Genomic DNA, 7254 nt, shown 5'->3' on the forward strand with positions numbered 1-7254 from the left:
TCTGGACACATGAACGGTCATGGCAGGTAGTGCCATGCCCCGTTACGTGGCTCACATAACTGAAAAACTGTATATGTAATGAATGTGCTAGCTGTATTGTATGTTCTCTCCCTGTCTAGCATGTATTGTAATGTACTGTGTGTACTAGTTGTATTGTGTGTTTTCTCTATCTAGCATGTATTGTAATGTACTGTGTGTACTAGCTGTATTGTGTGTTCTCTCTATCTAGCATGTATTGTAATGTACTGTGTGTACTAGCTGTATTGTGTGTTCTCTCTATCTAGAAAGTATTGACTCATGTATGAACTGACTCATTTTATGATTCATAGTTCTAGTAATATTATTAGTAATTCCCTAAGCTACACCTGTAGTAGCTTACTAGTAATATGATCTGAATGTATAAACGTCTATGTATGACTTTGCTACCCAAAGGTATTGAACTGAATGAAAGAAGGAACTTTTATGTCTATATATGTATACATGATATATAACTAATATTTAGACGACATCCGGACGAATAACCGATACCCTAAGGCCATATCCAAACGAGTAAAATGGAATAGGGCGAGCTAGCCTTCCTAAGTCCTTTAAACATTACTTATATAACTATACATATATAGGCATGCATTTGTCAATATAACAGAATATAAGTTTAATAAAAGCATTTGATATGAAAACGAGTTTGTAAAACAGTTTGAAGTAAAACGGTTTGGTAACACAGTTTGGAAAGTAAGAAATCCACTTGTTTGGTAGTTATTAATCACATGTGATTGATATAATAACTAGAATTTGTTTAACTTGTATCCCCCCCATAAAAGCATTTAAAAACATTTAAAAGGTTAATTAAGGGGTATGAACTCACCTGTAGTGAGTGGTTTGGATGAACCGATGATATAGGATTGCTAGGTGTCAAGTGAAGACTTGTACACACTCAATGATCCTAGTTAACATATAATAACACATATATGTATCCAATTAGTCATTTAACAACTAATTAACCAAGTTAAGACATCCTAAGACATGTAAAACACTTTATTTAAGTGTTGCAAGTCCTAAGGATTGCATCTAAGGGTTGCATGGCATGGCATTGGAGTTTATGGCCCAAGAACCACTCCTTATGGCGTTTACGGCCTAAGATCACTTCCCCCATGAGTTTACGGCCGTAAACTCATGGTACTTAGTGCCATATGGTGACTTAAGGTCTTATAAGTCAAGAATAAGCATTCTATGATCAAGTCCTAGCCTTAGGAAAGCATTAGGGGCACAATAAGACTACTTTGTGGAGTTTACGGCCTAAGGACCACTTCCTTAAGGGTTTACGGCCGTAAACTCTTATGGGGACTTGTTTTGATTGTTGTTTAAGGTCTTAAACACTTCTAGGACGGATCAAGATTGGCATCCTAGGCTTAGGAAAGGACTAGGGTTCATTTAGCCACCTTAAGAAGGGTTTACGGCCCAAGAACATCCTTGGCCGTAAACTCCTTTGATCTATTGATTTTTGATGATTTTCAAGTGTTATCAAGTTCATATTAAGCACACAAGAAGCTAGGGCAAGTGTAATTACAAGATAAAAGCTTGATTGGACGTTTAAGGTCCAAGAACACTAGTGTGTGTTCTTGGTGTTCTTGGTGTTTTGAAGATCTAAGTGAAAATCAACAATGAATGGATGAAATGATGTATAAACACTAGGTGATAGGTTATAACAACAAATCAAGTCAAGTAAAACTTACGTTTTCGGAAGATCGGGTGAAGAACGGGATGCTACTTGAGAGAGAATGGTAAGTGTTCTTGAGGGTGGAAGTGAGAAATGAGGGATTTGGGGAGTAAACTCATGCCTAAGGCATGAGTTCACGGCCATGATAGAGTTCACGGCCCAAACTCCCTTTGTTTGGCCGTGAACACCTAACTAAGGTGTTGGTTGCTCCATTGTTATCCCGATATTCTAGAAATCACTTCCTTTTATCCGTTCGATTCATGAATAATTAAATAAAATACTCAAACGGACTTTAAACTGGCTAAAAATTAGCAGAAAAGTATTTAACTTTTAATTGAAGTTCTGGACTGTAGGGTTTGTACGAATGAAAATTTCGCGTTGTCACATCATCCCCCCGTTAGAAGGAATTTCGTACCGAAATTAGAGTTTAAGCAAATAAGTAGTTACAAATAACTAAGTAAAAAGATGAGGATATTTCAGTTTCATCTGATCCTCTCGCTCCCAAGTGAATTCAGGTCCTCGCTTGGCGTTCTAGCGAACCTTCACTATCGGGATGCGGCTTTGTTTCGTTTGCTTGACCTCCCGGTCCATGATCTCTACAGGTTCTTCCACGAAGTTGAGGCTCTCGTTGATCTCAATCTCGTCCAGTGGGATTACAAGAGTCTCGTCGGACAGACACTTTTTCAAGTTCGAGACGTGGAAAGTAGAGTGTACGTTACTGAGTTCGTGCGGTAAGTTAAGTTTGTAAGCTACAGGGCCGATTCTTGCGAGAATCTCAAAAGGCCCTATGTACCTTGGATTTAGCTTTCCACGCTTTCCGAAGCGTATCAAGCCCTTCCAGGGTGAGACCTTCAACAGAACACGGTCGCCCACCGGGAATTCCAACGGTTTCCTTCGTTTATCAGCGTAGCTTTTCTGTCGGTCTCTAGAGGCTTTCAATCGTTCACGAATCTGAACGATCTTCTCTGTCGTTTCCCGAATGATCTCCGGACCTGTGAGAGTGCTTTCAGGAACTCGTCCTTTAGCTAGCTGGGTATCACCCACCTCAGCCCAGCACAGAGGGGATCTGCACTTTCGGCCATAGAGGGCCTCGAATGGAGCTGCCTTTATGCTCGTGTGATAACTATTGTTGTAGGAAATTCTACAAGGGGTAAATGAGTATCCCATGCTTTCCCAAAGTCGATCACACAGGCTCGCAACATATCTTCCAAGGTTTGGATAGTCCTCTCACTTTTCCCGTTTGTCTATGGATGGTAGGCTGTACTCATGTCCAGCCTAGTTCCTAGGGAACTTTGCAGCGATTGCCAGAACCTCGAAGTGAATCTACTATCTCTGTCCGAGATAATGGATATGGGAACACCATGCAGTCGTACAATCTCCCTAATGTAAGTTATCGTAAGCTTCTCCATCTTGTCTGTTTCCTTGATAGGCAGGAAGTGTGCGGACTTGGTCAATCTATCGACGATGACCTATATGGCATCAAGTCCACCCGTTGTCTTGGGCAACTTGGTTATAAAGTCCATAATGATCCGCTCCCACTTCCATTCCAGTATTTCAGGTTGTTGTAGTAGGCCTGAGGGTTTCTGGTATTCGACCTTGACCTTTGTGCAAGTAAGGCATTTACTCACGAAGGTAGCAATCTCTGCTTTCATGTTAGGCCACCAGTATAGCTTTTTAAGATCCAGATACATCTTATCTGAACCTGGGTGGACGGAATAACGAGTGTTGTGCGCCTCGTTCATGACCAAGTCTCTAAAACCACCAAGTTTCGGGGTCCAGATCCGATCGATGAGATAATAAGCTCCGCCACCCTTAACCTCCAAGTTCTTATCCATCCCTCTCAGGGATTCACCCGCCACATTTTCAGGTTTCAAATCGTCGAGCTGAGCCTCCTTAATTTGTGTGGACAAGTGTGAATGGATAGTCATAGTCAATGATTTGACTCTACGACCAGAATATTCTTTCCGACTTAGGGCGTCAGCTACTACGTTGGCTTTACCCGGATGATAACGAATTTCGCATTCGTAGTCACTGAGTAGCTCGACCCACCGTCGTTGTCTCATGTTGAGCTCCTTCTGGTCGAATATGTGTTGCAGGCTTTTGTGGTCTGTAAAGATAGTGATTTTTGTACCGTACAGGTAGTGTCTCCAGATCTTCAGAGCAAACACAACTGCTCCTAGTTCAAGATCGTGGGTAGTGTAGTTGACCTCATGTGTCTTTAGCTGTCTCGAGGCATATGCGATGACCTTACCTCGCTGCATCAGAACACATCCGAGTCCTTGATTCGACGCATTGCAATAGACAACGAAGTCTTCTATCCCTTCAGGGAGGGATAGTATTGGTGCGGTACACAAGGCTCTCTTGAGCATTTGGAACGCTCTCTCCTGCTTCTCTTCCCAGTCAAAGGCCACGCCTTTCTGGGTCAGCGTTGTAAGAGGCTTCGCAATACGGGAGAAGTTCTGAATGAACCTGCGGTAGTAGCCAGCGAGGCCCAGAAATTGACGAATTTATGTAGACATCTTCGGTGCTGACCAGCTCTCAATGGCTTTAATTTTGGAAGGGTCCACGTTTATTCCCACCTCGCTAACCACGTGCCCTAAGAATTCGACTCTTCGGATCCAAAATTCGCATTTCGAGAACTTCGCATAAAGCTTCTCCGCACGTAGTGTTTCTAAGACTAGTCGCAGATGTTGACAATGCTCTTCCTTACTACGAGAGTAGATAAGTATGTCATCGATGAAGACGATGACGAACTGATCCAAGTAAGGACGACACACCCTATTCATTAAGTCCATGAATACTGCGGGCGTGTTTGTTAATCCGAACGGCATCACTACGAATTCGTAGTGCCCATAACGAGTTCGGAAGGCTGTCTTCGGAACATCCTCCCCTAGCACTCGTAGTTGGTGATATCCGGATCTTAAGTCGATTTTTGAAAAGAAGTTCGCCCCTTGAAGTTGGTCAAAAATAAATCGTCAATACGAGGCAAGGGATAACGATTTTTGACGGTCAGCTTGTTGAGCTCCCTGTAGTCGATGCACATACGAAACGATCTGTCTTTCTTCTTGACGAACAAGATTGGAGCTCCACAGGGTGAGAAGCTTGGTCTTATAAAGCCCTTGCTGAGCAGTTCGTTACGTTGACAGGACAGTTCTTGCATCTCTGCAGGTGCTAGACGATAGGGCGATTTGGCTACGGGGGTAGCCCCTGGAACTAAGTCGATTCGAAACTCGACTTGACGTTGCGGAGGTAATCTTGGAAGCTCTTCCAGAAAGATGTCGGGAAAGTCGCGTACCACTGGGATGTTCTGGATGTCTTTCGTTTCTTGGCTCACATCGACCACATGAGCAAGGAATGCGCGACATTCCTTTCGCAAGAATTTCTGAGCTTGAATGCTCGAGATTATACGAAGGTTTGTGCCGGGTTTGTCGCCATATACTACTAGAGTTTCGCCAGACGACAGATTAAGGCGTACAGCCTTTTCGTAACACATGATGTCGGCACGATGAAGACTCAACCAATCCATGCCGATAATGAGGTCGAAACTTTTAATTGAGACCGGTATGAGATCGATCGAAAATGAATGGCTATCTAGTGTTAAGGTACACCCTATGTATATATACTGCTAGTGCTCTCTGTCTTTCCGTTAGCCATTTCTATAGTGAACGCTTCTTTAAGTGCTCGTGATTTTTGCTTAAGTAAATAAGCAAATTTTTGTTTCACAAAACTCCTCTCCGCACCACTATCAAACAAAATGCATGCATAAGAGTTATTGAGGAGAAACGTACCCGTGACCACTGTGGGGTCGGCAACCACCTCCTCGTGGCCTATGGCCAACACTCTTCCCACCCTAACGGCATTCCCTGCCTTTGGGCAGTCCCTCTTGTAGTGGCCCACCTCGCCACAACCGTAGCAAGCTTGGCCCACACCAGCGCCGAGGACTTGGGTGATTGGTTTTGCTGGAGCCTTGCAGAAGCGGGCAGTGTGCCCCTTCCTGTTGCAGTTAGAGCACTGTATTTCACGACAGGCTCCAACGTGGTGGAAGTTGCACTGATTGCACTTAGGCAAATTTCCTGCGTACTGCTTTACCGGAGCAGCAACAACAGTGGCAGGTGCTATCGCAGCATGAACTGCCACGACCCGCTGCTTTTTGGCAGCCTTCTTCTTTTTCTTGTCATCCCAAATCTTCCGCTTGGAATCAGTGGTTCTAGCGGGTTCTGAGATGGCCAGGGTCGTTGTTGCGGCCGGGGTACGAACCCCACGGTCTATGAGTCGCTGTGCCAATCGCTTGGCACTATCGAATGTAGTGGGGTTTGAAGCCAAAACATTTCCCTGGAATGGAGGCACCAGCCCCCATATGTATCTTTCAATCTTCTTTCGCTCTGTATGAACCATGTTGGGACGAAGGGCTACCAGTTCGCAGAACCTGGAGGTGTAAGAGACTATGTCGGAGCCCTTCATGGTTAGGCTCCACAGTTCCTCCTCTAATTTTTGGATGTCGCCCCTCGGGCAGTATTCCTCAATCATGAGGTCTTTCAAAGTTTCCCAGCCCATGTCGTTTGCCACTACAAGAGTTAGTGACTTGACATGGCTATTCCACCATGTTAGGGCTTTTCCTTCGAAAGTGCAAGCAGCGAACTTGACTTTACTCGCTGCAGAGCAGAAGCAAATCTCGAAGATCGACTCCGTCTTTTCGAACCATTACGAGAGGGCAATGACTCCGCCAGTCCCTTTAAAGGACATTGGCTTGCAGTTGGAGAAGTCCTTGTAGGAGCATTCTCTCAAGCGCATAGGGATTTCACCATGATTAGATTGAACGGGTGTTCCTCCTCCAGTGGAACCAGAAGAATGATATTGAGCCATGGCCGTTGCGACAGCCGCAGCTACTGCAACATTTAGTGCTGCCGTATCGATTTGAGGAGCAGGTGGTGTTGGTGCGGGAGGATTGCGTCTTGTTGATTTACGTGGACGCATCTTTTTAATCTATAAGTTTAGAAATATGAAGACATTGATAAGAATTCAATAGGAACATCATAAGAATGACACATGAACTAACTCTCCATAGCCCAACATCACAAATGAATAGCACGAGTGATTGTAACGAAAGGATTTGGATATCAATTCCATTAGATTAGATATCTGTCAATAATACTGGAATTATAGATGTAATGAGTTTAGGAAAAATGACCTAGAAATAGGTCTTACATCGACCAAGATGGGAAAATGTTGACAGAAATACGACTTAATCAAGACCTAACAGGTCTAAGATTTACAAAGATAGGAAATTAGACTAGAGTTTTTACACAAACTAGGTTATATCCAAAAGAGAAGTCGATGAGACTCTATCAGCGACGAGAACTACTAGAGTGAGTTCTTGAATCCGACAGAAGACGTTCTATGCCCCTCATACGCCTTTCAGACCTTGTCTGCTGAGCTCGAAGTTCTCTGACTTCAGCTTGGGTTTCAGCAAGTTCCCTCTGTAGAACTGCATTGCGGACCTGAGTCCTTTCATGAGCAGACTCTAGTTGGCGAATGCGGAC

Source organism: Lactuca virosa, chromosome 8 (genome assembly GCF_052849685.1).
Source record: "Lactuca virosa cultivar CGN04683 chromosome 8, Lactuca_virosa_CGN04683_v6, whole genome shotgun sequence".
Taxonomy (NCBI): domain Eukaryota; kingdom Viridiplantae; phylum Streptophyta; class Magnoliopsida; order Asterales; family Asteraceae; genus Lactuca; species Lactuca virosa.